Source organism: Petaurus breviceps, unplaced genomic scaffold (assembly GCF_028583685.1).
Source record: "Petaurus breviceps papuanus isolate PSGF00001 unplaced genomic scaffold, PetGlider_PUasm1.0 174, whole genome shotgun sequence".
Lineage (NCBI taxonomy): Eukaryota > Metazoa > Chordata > Mammalia > Diprotodontia > Petauridae > Petaurus > Petaurus breviceps.
In genome coordinates this window covers 15773763-15790522 of record NW_027185761.1, presented here as the reverse complement: position 1 = coordinate 15790522, position 16760 = coordinate 15773763, and the positions used below count along the sequence as shown (strand labels likewise).

Below are 16760 nucleotides of genomic sequence, written 5' to 3'. Positions count from 1 at the left end.
GGGAAAAGGAAGAGAGAGGAAGGAAGAGGGAGGAAAGAAAGAAGGGAAAGAAAAGGAGGGAGGTAAGAAGGAAGGGGAAAGAAGAAAGGAAGGAATAAAAAGTAGGAATTGGAAAAGGAAGAGAGGAAAAGGAAAGAAGGAGGGAGAAAGAAGGAAGAGAAGAAAGGAGGGAGGGAGGGGAAAGAGGGAACTAAGAAGGAAGGGGAAGGAAGGAAGAAAGAAATGAAGGAAAGAAAGAGGGGAGGAAGAGATGTAAGAAAGGGAGTAATAAAGGGAGGAAGGAAGGGAGAAAGGGAAGGGAGGAAAGGAGGAAGGGAAAAGGGAGAGAATAAGGAAGGAAGGAAGGAAGGAAGGAGAGGAAGGAGATGCCAGGGGCTGTAGTGCCCAATGACTTCCATACCTTCCCTGGGAAGGTCCAAATACACTCTGATTTAGCCCCTTTACAGAGTACAGAGGTACATGCCTCAGGTACTCAACATAAAACAACAGAAATACGACCTTCACTTAGGATACACTGCAAGGCACTATATGTCTTCAGGCCTCACTATCCCCATTCCGTAGGGTCCTATGAACCCAGGCAGGAAGGACCCAGGAAAGGCTGGTGAAGCAGTATTACTTTATTAGGTCTCAGAATGGCCTCCATACTGTCCAGGCTCACACCAGCCCTGCTGTTGGCTGGATTCTGTTTCTGGATAGTACAGGTAATCTTGCCTCCACCTACCCAAATGAGTAATCTGGGAGGAGCCTTTGAAATGCAACCTGCATTTAAGATCTACAGTTTGGGGCTTATGCCGAACCGGATCTAATCTGGAAAGATTCTTGATGATATTTCAGCCATGGCTCACTTTGCCCCCACCTCAAATATTTACTAGCTGTGTGATCCTGAACAAGTCACTTATCCTCTGTGTCAGTTTCCTCAGCTGTCAAATGGGTATTGCTTTAGCACTTCTATCACAGGGTTGTTGTGAGGATCAAATGAAATAATATTTGTACATATAGCAGGTGCTTAATAAAGGCTTGTTCCTTTCTCCTTCCCCAACCCAGAAAACCCCTAGGACCATCTGGATTTAGTTTATGTCTCTCTTTCTTGGGGTCCCCCAGTTTCCTGAAAACTCTCAAGGCTAACAGAAGTATCTAAATGTAGAAGAGGGTTTTTTTTAAGTATGTAATAAATTAAAAAAAAAAAAAGACTTGCTTCTGAGCCCCACCTGCAAGAAATAATGATAGCTCTCCCAAACTCCTGGCCCCAACAAGGCAAGGCCCTGCCATGCACATCATTTCTGCTCCAGAATCCTGCATGGCTCCCGCTGCCTTTCTCCATCTCTCTCTGGGGCCTTCGCTGTTACGTCTGTTGTTTCTATCCTGGCTCCGGACTGTTGTTCCCACTGTCTCTCAGTACAGTACACTATCTCAGTTGTCCTGATTCCTGCAACAACTGCCTTGGCTCTGGAACCCATCTATGTTTACCCTTCAGCCGCTGCCAATTCCTATCATTGGAACACCTGGGAACTCAAGCCAAGGCCTGGTGCTCCCCTGCCTGGACCTCACATACCACGCTGGAGCCAGAAAGACTTGGACCTCAAGCACAGGCTTCATGCTCTATCAGCAATATGCCTGGAGCTGGGAGTACTTCAGGCAAAGACCCAGTTCCACAAGTCAATCCATCAGTCAACCAACAATCGTTTATTAGCCCTGGCTTGTTCCAGGCCTTGTGCTGGGTGCTGAGGGCCCAGAACCAAAACTGGAGCGGGCCATGGCCTCGGGGGCTCCCATTCTAATGGATGTGTACAAAGCATGCACAGAATAAATTCTAACTAAATGCGGCGTAGTTTGGAAAGACCACTAGCATCAGAAAGGGGGTTTGGGCCAGAGTGACTGATAGTCTCCTTAAAGGCAGAGACTTTCATCTGTGCCTTTATATCCCTAGCTCCCAGTGCCTGGCACATAGTAGGAGCTTAATAAATGTTTGACACAGCAGTGTGCCAGCCACTGGGATACAAAGAAAGGACAGACAGTCTCTGCTCTCCAGGAGCTTGCAAAGGGGAATGGGTGCCTATTTAATGCTGTTGGACTGAGGTGAACACTCCAGGGCATCTCTCACCTTAGACCCTTGAATGGAGGCTCTGGAGAGTCCATTGAGTGACATGGAGTAGGGGGTGGGAGAGGGTCTTGGGGCTTAGAAGTCAGGAAGAATGGGCTCTAAATCCTGCCTCAGACACTTAACCAGCTGCATGACCCCAGGTCAATGACTGGGCAAGTCAGTGAAAGTTTCTCAGGCTCCGTTTCCTCATCTGTAAAATGGGAATAATAGCAGGGCTGTTGTGGGGGTCAGATGAGACAGTATTTGTAACTCTTAAATGAGACAGTATTCACAAATCCTAAAGAAATGTATCTATATGCTGTCATAGCGTTGTTGTTATATTAGATGGAAGCCACCATCGTCTGTGGTCCTTCCTCCATTCATAGCCCCAAGCAGGTCCCAGGAGGGAGGGGAACAGTCTAATACACACTCATGCACACGTGTGTACTCATGCATAGACGTACACAACAGTGCATATACAATTATTTTCATAAGACCTGCATGCACATGCATACAAATACACAATGCATACACACATGTGCACTGTCTACAGGCAAACATACACCACCACAGCGCACACATTCACACAATGCATGCACACACATGCTTGCACACACATGCATTGCCTACATGCACATGTGTTTGCATAGATACACACATGCTTACACATATGTGCGTCGCCCACATGCACACTTGCACAATATATGCTCACACATGCACATGCCTGCATTAACCACACACGTGTGCCTTTGCACTCTCACGCACACACACGCACACACAGGAACCTGGCCCCGGTGGCCCTGCAGCCTCTCCCAGCCGCAGTCTTCGTTCTCTCCCCCTTCCAGCCCTCTTCCATCACGCTTTTTTCTCCCCCTCAGCCCCCCCACCCCGGCCCCCCTTCTCCTCCAGGCCGCCTTCTCCATTTATAGGCCCAGGGTGACAGTCACTCGTCACAAACTTCTCAAAGGAAGGCAGAGCTGGGGAAAAAATGCCAGAGTGAGCAAGCAGGAGACTGCGGCAGAAAAGTGATTAAAAAGAATAATTAGCATTTGCCCCCGATAAATGAGCAGAGCCATTAATTAGATTGATTTCCTCCTGGCTTTTCCCCCCTCGCGCTCCCCCGCCCCCACCCTTATCACATTCAGGGCTGCGCTGCCCGGGCCGCCGGGCTTTCATCAGTGTCTCGGGGCTGTCAGGGCTCGGAACGGGCAGCTGCCCCGGCTCCGTGGCCGCCCCTCGGTCCCCTTCTCCCTTCCTCCTCCTCCTCTCTCCCTTTACCACGTCTCCCCCTCCTTCCTCCCTTGCTTCCCTCCCCTATTCTCTACTCTCCTCATTTCTTTACTCCTTTTCCCTTTCTCCTTCTTTTCTATCATCCCTCCTCTTCCCTTCTCCTTTATCCTGTACTTCTACTTTTCCCTCCTTTTCTCCCTTTCTTTTTCTCTCTTCCCTTCCGATTTCCTACCTCTCTTCTACTTTTCCCCTCTTTTCTTCTCCCCTTCTGCCTTTCCCTCCCTCCTTTTCTTCTCCCTTATCCCCTCTTCCTCCCCTTCTCCTTTTGTCCATACTCCATCTCCCTATTCCTCCCCTCTTTTCCTACCTCTCTCTTCCTTCACCTCTCTTCCTCTTCCTCTATCCCTTCCCTCTTTTCCTCTCCCTCCCTTCATTTCTCCTTTCTTCCTCTGCCTACTCCTTCTTTCTTTCCCCTCCCTCCCTTCCTTTCTCCTCTTTTCCTCTTTCTACTCCTCCCCTCTTTTCCTACCTCTCCCTTCCTTTCTCTTCTCTTCCTCTTCCTATTCCTTTCCTCTTTTCCTCTCCCTCTCTTCCTTTTCCTCTACTCCTTCCCTCTTTTCCCCTCCCTTCCTTTCTCCTCTCTTCTTCTACTCCTTCCCTCTTTTCCTTTCCCTTCATTTCTCCTCTTTTCCTACTCCTCCCCTCTTTTCCTCTCCCTCCCTTCCTTTATCATCTCTTCCTCTTTCCTCCTCTCCCCTTTCTCCTCTTTCCCACCCTTAAAATCACCTCCCTGCTCCTTCCCAATTTTCTCTTTCTCCTCCCTCCCTCCCTTGCTTTCTCCCTCTCTTTCCCCTTGTGTCTCCCCTTCTTAACTCTTGCTTCAAATCAGGGATGGGTGCTGTTTCTCCTGGAGTGGGTTTTAGGGCTTTCTCCCCAAATGAATTGTTTCTCTGCGTCTTGATGATCCCATTGGCTGGTTTGGCAGGGTGCCAAGTATGGCTGTGGCTGCTGTCGCCTGTTTGAGAGTAATTACTGGGATGAAAGGGAGAATTTTAATTAAGACAGTCTCTCCCCACTCCTGCCTCCTCCTCCTCCCTCATGGGTAGCAGAGACTATCAGAAATGAGGGGCATTGGGGGCTGTCCACCCCAGCACTCAGAAACAAGTATGGGTCCAGGGCCTTGGGGCTGGGGTCCTGGCTGGGAGACTCCGTGGGCCCTCGTGTCAGGCCCAGGTCCCTGGGTGTGTCTCTCTCTCAGAATCCCTCTTCTGTTCTTGCACCCCTGTGCCTATCCCTTAGTGTTTGCCTTCTGAGGTTTGGAGATCTGTGTGAGAGGTTTGGCTGTTGAATAGGATATATACGTTTCCTCTGGCAGAGTTCAAGGTCCATCACCCTCACATTATCCCAATGGGTTGAGCCAGGTCTTATCTCTGATAAGTCCTGGGCCTCCAAAGCTGCCTCATTCAGCTCCCAAGACCAAGACGGCTAGCTCTCTTGAAAGCATTGGATATAGAAAATCTAAGAAAATGGTTTGTAAGAATTAGAGCTAGAAGTGACTTTGGAACTGGTATTAGTACGATTCTTTCCCCCTCTCCCCATTCCCTCCTTCCTCCCCTCCATTCCTCCCCCATTTTACAAAGACACTATAGGTATTCCACTGGGACACAAGGTGAGAAGGTTAGGGTTCAGACATCAGGGTAAAGTGAGCAGAGAATAGGACCAAGTTTGGATCTCTGGATTTGTTGTCACTAACTGCTTGTGTGACCTGGGAAACTCACTCCCTCTATCGGCCTCAGTTTCCTCCTCTATAAATGTGAAGGAGGGTGTTTCAAATTGACTGTAATAATAATTTACATAGTACTGTAAGATTTGCAATGTGCTTTAAATGTTACCTGATCTGATTCTGATCCTGTCCAGCCCTCATATCTGATTCTATGAGCCTAAAACCTGTCTGTCAATAACCATTTCTACTATGTGCCAGGCACTGTGCTGAGCATTGGAGGGGTACACATGAAGGCAGAAGACAGTCCCTAATCCCAAGGAGATCACAGTCTGATGGAGGTGACAGCATGGGAACAGTTTTGGACAAACAAGCTACATACAGGATAATTGGAAATGATCAATGGAGGGAAAGCCCTAAAATGAAGGGAGATCGGGAAAGATTGCTGCAGAAGGTGGGGTTTTAGCTGAGAAGGAAGCCAGAGAGGCTGGGAGGCAGAGATGGAGAAAGACCATTCCAGGAATTGGAGACAGCTAGAGAAAATACCCCAGTCCAGAGATGGACTGTCTTGTGTGAGGAACAGCAAGGCTGGTGCCATTGGATGGCAGATCAGGGGCATGGCAGGAAGAAGTGTTAGAAGACTGGAAAGGAGTGGGGTAGGGGGGCGCAGGTTATAAATAGCTTTGAACCCCAGAGGATTCTTAAATTTGATCCTGGAGGTGATAGAGAGCCACTGGGGCTTATTGAGTTGGGGAGGGGGGTGTGACATGGTCAGACCTGCACTCTAAGGTCAATTTGACAGCTGAATGGAGGATGCCTTGGGGTTGGGAGAGAGTTGAGGCAGTCATGGGCCGATGAAGGCACCAGGGTGGAACCAGTGTCAGAGGAGAGAAGGGGGCTTATGGGAGAGATCAGCAGCAGGACTTGGCACCCGATTGGATGTGGAGAGGGGAAGGGGGAGAGAGTGAGGAGGTGAGGTCTTTGCTGTTTAACTCTTTTCTGTGTTTGAGCCATGGGATGCTAGCAATAGAACGTGAAGGTACAAAGTGGCAGAACTAGGTTCCTGGCTCTTCAGACTGGGAATCTTTCAACTACATCCCATTGTCTTGTCTTCTTCTAAGTCCTGAGTCTCCAAGCCCCGAGGGGTCGGTGGGATGGGGACCATGTTTCCTGACTCGTCCACCTCACAGTGGAACTCGGGGCCTGAATGGGCCTTTTATCCTCCCTCCTCACCCCCCCCCCCCCCCCAAAAAAAAAAGGCCTTTCCCCCCCCCCCCCAAAGCCCCCCCCCCCCCCCCCCCCCCATGTCCGAGATATTCACAGTGTCTTTGATTTCAAGTGGCTCACCAGTGCAGAACAGAAACCTTTGGGATGGGGTCCTGTAATGACTGACCCTTGCTGCCTCTGAGCCACTCAAGTCCCTTCCCTACACCCCAACTATACCAAGGCATCTACCCAAAGGAACCCCATCTTCCCCACCTCCAAAAGTGTGGGATGGAAAGGTTACAAGGAAAGTAGCCAGGGACATGGCATGGTCCTTCCTCAGACCCCCGGTGCATGTGCCCCCCCCCCCCCCACACACACACACCAGGAATGCAGGAAAATGAAAGCCGGGAAAAGGGGGGGAGCAGCTGCAGGGAATTAGGGAGAGTAACTGGAGCCAGCCGGCTAGGGAGGGCTCAGGGGAGGCTATTTTGGGAAAAATGGCCCAGGTCATTGGGGGAAGGGTTCCTGGTCCAGCCCCTTTCTCTTCTCCCTTCTCCGAGTTGGGGGGGAGGGCGGGTAAAGAGAGGCAGGGCCACTGGAGTATTGCGGGGAGGGGAGATTGGTGAACAGGATGGAATGTGGGGAGTGGCCCTGTGGGCTGGGTAGGGGGGGAGTGGAGGGAGCCCCCATCTTGGGCAGAGGGCCCCTCAGTCCTAGCCCCTTGATTGGGGGGTGGCACTCCGTGTGCCCCAGGGGCCCCTCCCATCTCCCCTCTCTGCCCCCCGCCCAGCCCGTTCCGCCGGCTCTGTTGTTCTTCTCCGGGTCAGAGGGAGGTTTGTCGGCCGCGGGGGTCCCGGCGAGCCCCACCGGATATCCTCATTTCCCACTAATGGGAGGAAATGAATGAAGCCCGCGAGGCTCCCGGCAGTGCGAACTGGAGTGGATGGGGCAGAGGATGGAGACAGGGATGGAGACGGAGCTGCAGTGCAGCAGACAGCTCCCTCCGGACCCTCTGTCCGAGGGGAGGCTGGCCGGGAGAAGAACTGGACTGGGCAGGGCAGGAATAGGCAGGACTGGGCAGCAGTGGGCAGAGCTGGGCATGACTGGGATGGGTAGGAATGAGCAAGGTTAGGCAGGGCATAACTGGACAGGGCTAGGCTGAGGAGAACTGAGCAGGGCAGGGCTGGGCAGGGCAGCAATGGGCAGGGTTGGGCATGACTGGGCAGGGCAGGAATGGGCAGGGTTGAGCAGAACTGGGAAAGAATAGGCAGGGCTGTGCAGCAACGGGCAGGGTTGGGCAGGGCTGAGCAGGGTAGAGTTGGACATAACTGGGATGGGTAGGAATGGGCAGGGTTGGGCAGAGCTGGTCAGGAATAGGCAGGGCTGGGCAGGACTGGGTGGAGAAGAGCTGAGCAGGGCAGGGCTGGGCTGAGCAGAGCTGATCAGGACAAGGCTGGGCTGGGCTGAGCAGGACTGGAAGGTCTGGGCTGAGCAGGGCAGGGTTGGGCTAGGCTGAGCAGAGCTGGGCAGGGCAGGGCTGGGCTGGGCAGGGCTGGGCAGGGTTGGACAGAGCTGGGCGGGGCTGGGCTGGGCAGAACTGGGCATGGTTGGGCTGGGCTGAGCAGGACTGGAAGGGCTGGGCTGAGCAGGGCAGGGTTGGGCTAGGCTAGGCAGGGCTAGGCTGAGAAGAGCTGATCAAGGCAGGGCTGGGCTGGGCAGGAATGGGCAGGGTTGAGCAGAGCTGGGCAGGAATAGGCAGGGCTGGGCAGCAATGGGCAGGGCTGGACAGGGCTAGGCTGAGGAGAGCTGAGCAGGATAGGGCTGGACTGGGCAGGAATGGGCAGGATTGGACAGAGCTTGGTGTGGCTGGGCAGAACTGGGCATGATTGGGCTGGGCTGGGCTGAGCAGGACTGGAAGGGCTGGGCTGAGCAGGGCAGGGTTGGGCTGGGCAGGTTGGTAGGGCTGAACTAACTCAAGGGTATGTGCAGGGGGGGGCCTTCTCATGGGGGCGGGGAAGTAGAACCAAGTCCTAGACAAAGACACACACACAGGTGAAAACCCAAGTCTCACACAAGTACAGGCAATACACCAACACTACCTAGCTGCAAGTAGAGACACGGATACCAGCACACACAAATACAAGTGTAGACACAACCACTAACAACACAGACATAGGTTTATGTGATGTACTAAAACCCCACCAGAGAAGCAGACGACAGACACAGAAATGCTCACTCATGTGGGCTCAGGCACAGCCAGACTGCCAGCAGCCACCAGTCCCGACCCAGGGACAGTTCACACTAGTATACCAGCACAGGCACAACACAGGTATAAACACCACATACACTAACACACCTGTGCAGACACACCAGTCAGTAAGTAACATTTATCAAGCACCTGCTATGTACCAGGCCCTGTGCCAAGCTCTTGGGATACAAGGAAAGACAAAAGATAGTCCCTGCCCTCAAGGAGCTCACAATCTGATGGAGGAGATGACAGGCAAACAACCTTGTGCACACAGCATAAGCTGAGGATGAGCACCAGAGAGAAGGCAGCTGGTGGCACAGAGGAAAGAACACGGGCTCAAATCCAGCCTCAGACACTAGCTGTATGACCCTGGTCAAGTCATCTATTTGTCTCAGTTTCCTCAACGGCAAAATGAGGATAATCATAGCACCTACTCCCAGGTTACACAGAGGATCAGATGAGATAAAGAGCGCTCAGCAAAGGGCATGCCACACAGTAGGCGCTTAATCATGCTTACCCTTAGCTTAAGGAGGACTGGGAAAGCTTTCTTGTAGAAGGGTTATTTTAGCTGGAACTTGAAGGAAGCCAGGAAGTCAAGAGGAAGAGGGAGAAAACCCCGGGCATGGGAGACGGTCAGTGCAAATGCCTGGGGTTAGGGAATGCAGTGTCTTGTTACACCAGGAACATAGATGTCCATGCACACTAACACACACCACAGATACTAACATGCGTGCAGGCACCAGCCTGCACATGCAGACACTAACATACATGTGCAAACATACTAACATAGATGTCCATGCACACTAACATATACTATATACATTACATTCACTCACATACATGTACATACACTCACATTACAGGCACTAACATGTATGTGTAAGACCTTCATGTGCATGTTCATGCACTCTAACAGACATGAGCATGCATGTGCATACACACTAACGGGTATAGATATCCTAGCCACACAGATATGGTCACAAGTGCATACGCAGATTTAGGCACACTAACATAGGACAGAGACACAGAAGCATGTTCGCAGACTCAGGCAGACTCAGGGAACTCACAGTCCAGTGAGGGGAAGTGAAGGACCTGGCCAGAGAAGGTCAAGGTGGGTTAGGGAGGAGGCTGTCCTAAGCCTGAGGTACTGTGAAATACACACAAAGCAAGAAAGAGAAAAGAAGCGCATAGTAGATGTTGGTGATCTCCAGAAAGATGACATTGGGAAGAACCAGTAGACCGGCTTGATGGGAGTGTAGAGCACCCTGCAGATGGAAGCCAGATGGTGGAGGTCCTCAACACCAAGATCAGGAATTTGTGTTTTCTTCAGTGAGACCCTGGGGCTCCCCTGAAAGTTTTTGAGCTGGAGAGTGATGATGTGATCTGAGATGTGCCTTAGGGAGTGTGGGGAGAGCCGTGTGAAGGAGTCTGGAGAGGGGAGAGCCCAGAAGCAGAGCCATCAGTTAGAACCATCATGGCACCAGAGAAGCTTCCTTCCCCCATGACCTCCCTCCAGTCCTAGTCTTCCAAACAGCTGCCTTCAGCAACTGGCCCCTCGGCAGCCATCCCTAGGGTCACATGGCCATCATACCGCAATCCCGGACCTTGATTTTCCACCAGATCAAACAGCCTGTCTGCTGGTGCCATGCCAGGCATCCATGGTGAAGTCGATGCCAGTATACCCAGGATGCACTTGCTAGTCACTCCCAAAGGAAACTCAGCACTAGCCTTCCACAGTCTCTATCCTCCTTTGCCCTCCATTTCCAATGGGACCTCTAAACCCCTTCTCAATTGTTAATAACACCCCCTGTTCCCCATCCCTCCCCATACACACCTTCATCCTAGGTCTCTTCCTTTCACATTCCTAGCTATGGTTGTGTGAGGGCATCCTCCCTTTTCCTCCATGCACATGGCCATCATTGTTCAAGCCTTCTTGACTGGGCTATTTTTTGCAACAGCCTCCTAGTTGAACTTCTGCCTCAAGCCTATCTCTCCCTCAATTCATCCTTCAAACAGCTGCTAAACTGATTTTTCCTATCTGATGATTTTTCCAAATCTGACTGTCACTCCCCTACTCATTAAACTCCAGTGGCTCCCTGTTCTTTCTGGGATCAAATATAAACTCTTTGGGCATTTAGAGTCCAATATAACTTCACCTCAATCTACCATTACGGCCATATTGCATGTTATTTTTCCCTATTCAATGTTGTCACGTCAAACTGGTCTTCTTACAGTTTCTCAAGCATGGCACTCAGTCTCCCCCCTCCATACTTTTACAATGGCTGCCTCCCTCCTCACCTCCATCTTTCAGAACTCCTAGATTCCTTCATGGACTAGGTCAAGGACAACTTTATACATGAGACCTTTCCTGATTCTCCAAACTGCTAGTGTCTCCCCAAAATCACCTAATATCAATTTTATAATTATTTTGAATATATATTAAAAAGCATCTATCAATTTTGTAACTATTTTGAATAATGTATATCTCTCTGTGTGCATGTATGCATATGTGCACTTGTACATGCATGTGTATACATGTACATATACATGCATATATATGCTAGGTTCCTTGGGGACCCAGATTGTTATTAATTTTGTCTTTTCCTCCTCAGTACATAGTTCCTGGTATACCATGGGTAATTAATAAATATTGATTGATTGGAATTTTAAAGGACTGGTGGATGAATGAGAGAGATATTGTGCAGGTAGAATCAAGAGAACTTGGCAACTTATTGGATGTTAGAAGAGAAAGAAGATCTCAAAGACCCATATGTACAAGAACAGTCATAGCAACTCTTTTTGTGTTGGCAGAACACTAGAAGCTAGAAGAGTGCTCATTAACTGCAGAATGGCTAAACATATTAGGGCATGTCAATGTAATGAAATAACGTCACTCAATAAGAAAAGACGAAATGGGCAGTTTCAGTGAAACCTGGGAAGATTTGTATGAACTGACGCAGGGTGAAGTGAGCAGAACCAGGCGAACAATTCATGCAATAACAACGTTACAAAGAAAAACAACTTTAAAAGATTGAGAACTACATTCAATGTTGTGGCCAACCAGAATTCCAGATGACCCATAAGGACTCTCCTGACAGAGAGATGATGACCTCAGGGTGTATTTTTTTTTTTAGAACACAATGTGGAAATGTGTTTTGCTTGATATTGTATATTTATTACAAGACTTTTGTTCTTTTTTTTTCTTTTCTCAATGGGAGGAGGGTTAGAAGTTATAAGGAACAGGAAGGCTAGTGATGAGGTTGCCAAAAAAAGAGGGTCATTTAAGCACTTTTATTGCACAGAAGGAAACACAAACAAGTTAGACAGCTTTGAAAGTTACAGGTTGAATTTAATACGCATTTAAAAGGAAGAACAAGTTATAACTAATAGAGATTCACAGTTTCATGTACAATCCTCTTTTTCTCTAGAAAAGTAGTCATAGATCCACTTTGTACATGGAAATGCTCACTTTATTTTGTTTCTGTTAACTTCAAAATACATAACTGGATGAATGGATAAATAGATGAATGAATGAATAAACAGACGATAGATTGATAGATGGATGAATGGATGAAAAGTTCTGACCTTGAGTGATTGGGAGAATAGCTATGTCATTCACAGAAACAGGACATTTGGGAGGGAGGTGAAGGTTTTGGAAGGAAAAGAAGTTCACCCATAGTCACACGGAGGCCCAGGTTTCCCACTCTCACATAGACACATTTCAGAATTGTTATTCCTCTGATATCACCTAATGGATGAAGGTGGCAGGGCACCATGAGTGGAAAAGATGTGAGGGAACTTGAAGTCAGGGTCAGGGTGGACAAAGGCAAAAGGGGGGCTTTTGCATTTGGGAGGGGGGAGAAGAGGAAGAGGAAGAGGAGAAACCCAAAGATCACTGCCATTTAATCTTCTTTAGCTTTCTTGGTTTGGGATGTTATTGCTTTCCTTCTTAGAAATAAAGGCTCGGGGGCGGCTAGGTGGCACAGTGAATAGAGCACTGGCCCTGGAGTCAGGAGGACCTGAGTTCAAATCCAGCCTCAGACACTTAACACAAAAATTATCTGTGTGACCTTGGGGAAGTCACTTAACCCCAACTGCCCTCCAAAAAAGCAAAAGAAAGAAAGAAACAAAGGCTCAAATTGTCCTATTACCTAGAAGTGACACCCAGGAAAGCTAGCATTTTCCCTCAATTCGACAAATGTTTATTAAAATCCGATAACTTCTTCTAGACACTGAGGAGTTACAAAAACACAGATACACAGATAAAAGGTGTTCTGGGTTCATTCATGAGGAGAGAAACAATATTCACAACTAGAGGGGAGGAATGTGGAAATATGGGGAAGTTTTGTGAGGAAAGTGACAACTAAGCTACCCAGGTGACTTTGGGAGTTAGGAAGACCCGAGTTCAGATCCTACCTTGGACACTTACTAGCTAAGTCACGTAACCTCTCTCTCTCACCCTCTACTTCTCCACCTCTAAAGTGAGGATAATAATAATAATGAGAAAATGGATGCCAAGGATTTTACAAATCTTCAGGTGCCCTATAAATGTTAGCTATTATTATTAGCTGAGCCTTGAAGGGATACAAGGACTAGGGTAGCGGGAGATGAAGGAGGAGTGCAGCCCAAGAATGGACCTGGCTTGTTGTGAATGCACAGAGTCCAGGTAGAGAAACCAAGTCAAGAAATGACTATTAGCCCAGTTTGGTCGCAGTGAGTCACTCCAGAGCTGCATTAGGGGGTGTGCCAGAGCCAGCTCGAATCAGCTCTGGAGATCTGACACTGATGTTTTCAGTGTGAGCAGTTAGGCCTCAGAAGCCAGCAAATGCCACAAACCTTCTTTTGTGGAGTGTCTAGACTCTAGGCTTAAGAAAGTGATGGACACAATGTTAGTGATGCAAGATAAACTTTAAAATGTGTTGTGCATACTTTTTTTTTTTTTGGAGAGCTGATAGTTTAACATTTACCAGCACACCATTGGTTTCCCTCGTTTGAATGAGGATAGGGAGGGAAGGCCTCCTTATTTCCCTGGGTTCTATTTTTCAGATCACAGGATTCAAAGCTGGAAGGGGTTTTTGGGAATCATTGTGTTTATACCTTTTTCATTTAAAAAAAAAAGGAAATAGAAACCAAGAAGGGGGAGGAGGCCTAAAGTTCCCCAGAGAGGAAGTAGCTTCTCAAAGGTGAGAAGCTGGGACCAAATTCAGGCTTCTTCCCATTGGCCACTCTTCTCTCCCAACACTTGGAGTTGCCTTCAGGGACCTCAGAAGCAGTTCGTTCCCAAAGCCACTGTCTCATTCCAGCTCCCTATCTAATTATCTGCCTAACCTAGGGGTTCTTAACCTTGTTTATATCATGGTCCCTTTTGGCAGTATTGTGAAATTCTGGACCCCTCCTCAGAGCTATGTTTTAAAATGTATAAAATGAACTACATAGGATGACAAAGAAAACCGATTCTATCAAAATTCCAACAACAAAAACCCAAGGTCACCAGACCCTGGGGTTAAGAACTCCTGGTCTGGGGAGACTAGGTGGCACCGTGAATAGAGCACCGGCCCTGGAGTCAGGAGGACCTGAGTTCAAATCAGGTCTCATACACTTAACACAAAAACTAGCTGTGTGACCTTGGGCAAGTCACTTAACCCCAATTGCCCTCCAAAAAGCAAAAAAAAAAGAACTCCTGGTCTAATATATGTGAGATGGGTCCTCACCTGGAGAGATACTCCATCACAGATTTAGGGTGGAAGGTTCATCTATTCTCTTTTCCTGTGTTCCCCAGCCTACAGCTCCCGTCTCTTCTCCCCCATCTCTTCCCCATGACTTCCTCCTCTCTGCTGGTTTGTTTGCTACAACAGAAAGAATGATTTGCTTAGAGTCCAAAGACCTGAACTAATTTAATTCTCTCTCCACTGCCAATTTACTTGGCAAAGTGCTTCCTCTCTCAGAGCTTAAACTTGTTCATCTGTAAAATGGGGGTAATCCTAGCTAGCATTTCTACAGCACCTTAAGGTTTGCAAAATGCTTTACAAAGATTATCTCATTTGATTTCACTTATTTTAACCACCTCGAGGAGTTGTTGTGAAGGCAGAACTTAGTGGGATGCAAAACACTATTACAGTGAGTTGCTATCACTGGTCTTTGGAATCCCAGAATATCCAAACCCCCTCATTTTTACAGAGAATTTGGAGGCAGAATATCAAGCATTGGGAGCTATTTATTAGAAGTAGTGAGAATGAATGAAACATCTAAGAATCACAGACTCTCTAAGGGATCTCAGGTGAGGAAACTGAAGCCCAGGGAGGTCATCAGAGACAGGATTTGAACCCAGGTCCTCTGACCCCAGAACCAGGACTCTTTGCACAGTACCACTCTTGAGAGAGTACTAGAGAGCTGAAAACCTAAATCCTGTGGATAGAGTTAAAAACTAGCAATTCTGGTGCCCAGGACAAGCAGTAATCCAAAGTAAGTATATGAGAATGGGAGAGCAAGGCTCAGGACACAAGGTTCTTTGGTGGAAGAGACCATGGGACATTGAGGCAGATTCTGGGGAAGGGATTAAGGAGAGACATAATTGGGGGAAAGCTTGCCTAAGGAGTACTTGTGGACTTCCTTTTAAAACTAAAATTAATCAAAATAAATTAATAAATTAAAAAAGAAAAACAAAAAACAAAAAAAAAAACTCCAAAAGAACAAAAAACAAAACAAAACAAAATTTTAAATAAAAATTAATCATTCTAACTGACTAGATGCTAAGCTAAGTTCTTTCAGGTCCCCTGAGAAACTTTCCCTCAACCCTGCTGATCTCTCCAGCAGTAAAAGTTCTGTCAGCAATATCCACATTTCAGCACCCTGGATCAACAGCCCAGTTACCTAATTACAACTGTGCTTGTAGCGTATATACAATTAATGGACAAGAGAAGAAACTAGAGCCAGTGGAGATGGAGAAGCTGACTATACAAGGAAAGAGGAAGCACCAAATAGTGCAATAAGAAAAGCCAAGGAAGATGAGGTCTGGGAAAAAGTCCTTAGTGACCTTGGAGAGATCATTTTTATGTGAGTAGTGGAGGGAGGGCATATGGAGAGAGAGTAAGCCAGGTTGAAGAGTGAGTAGGTAATGAGAAAGTTGAAACAGCAAACTTTTCTTTCAAGAAATTTGGCTTTCAGGGGCGGCAAGGTGATGCAGTGAATAGAGTACACACACACACACACACACACACACACACACACACACACACATACACACACACACAAAACTAGCCGTGTGACCTTGGGCTAGTCACTTAACCCCAATTGCCCTCCAAAAAACAGCAAGAAAATTGGCTTTCAAAAAAGAGAACAGGGTTCCATGGAATTGAAGGAAGGTATTTTTAGTATTAGGGAAGGAAATGGTGAACCACTCCAGTATTTTTGCCAAGAAAACCCCATGGACAGTACTGGCGTGATATGGTCCATGGGGTCATGGAGAGTCCAACATGACTGAATGACTAAACAACAACAATTTTTAGTATAGAAGAAATGAGATGTTTATAATCATACGAGAAGGAGCCTGGGAGAGGAGACATTGATTTAGAGAAAGATTGGTCTACAGAGCAAGGAAATAGGGGTTGGAATCAAGAAAACAGGTGTTTCCCAGGTTAGGAGGAAAGAAAGGCATCTCATCCTCTGAGATGATGGGTGTGAGGTGGGGGGGGAGGGGAGAGGAGGAGATAGATAGAATCACCTTAAAGTAGATATTGAAGAAATTGATGACTTTGATCCCTTGGTGACCTTGTCCATGATCATGACTTTAATTATCTTCCCCCAAATCTGTATCTCTAGCCCTAACCTTCCCCCATTCCTCATTCCCTCCTTCAAGCTCCAAGCCCCCATGTAAAGACTTGGAAGACCTCAAAAGTCTGTGAAGTGTGATGTGGTGAAGGAAAAAGGGATTTGGAGTCAGATGACATGAGTTCAAATGCTAACTATGCCATTTCCCTCCTGTGTGAACTTGGGAGCTTACCCCTTCTGGACCTCAGTTTCACCTGTGAAATTAGTTGATGAAAGCTTTGAATGGAGAAGTGAGTGAAATGATCAGAAAGGTACATTAGGAAGATAATCCAGGAATATTGTGAAGGATGGACTGGAGAGGGGATAGTCTAAAAGCAGGACAGCTAGTTAGGAGACTGCAGTCAGGTGGAGATAAAATCATAATAATTCACATTTATATAGGATCATAGATTTGGAGCTAGAAACAAAGGCATGCTGGAGACAACTCTAACCAGCTTTAGAGAGCCCAT

General features: G+C 47.8%; 1 long non-coding RNA gene across 1 annotated transcript in view; it reads right to left on the bottom strand.

The window, feature by feature from the left end:
* Positions 1-4269, bottom strand: part of LOC138158395 (uncharacterized) — a 7195-nt gene extending 2926 nt beyond the window's left edge. The window contains exons 1-2 of the long non-coding RNA XR_011167632.1: positions 4184-4269; positions 2102-2291 (exon numbers count right to left, since the gene is read on the bottom strand). This is a non-coding gene — a long non-coding RNA (uncharacterized lncRNA). The remainder of the gene's footprint in view (positions 1-2101; positions 2292-4183) is intronic.
* Between the last annotated feature and the right edge of the window lie 12491 nt (positions 4270-16760).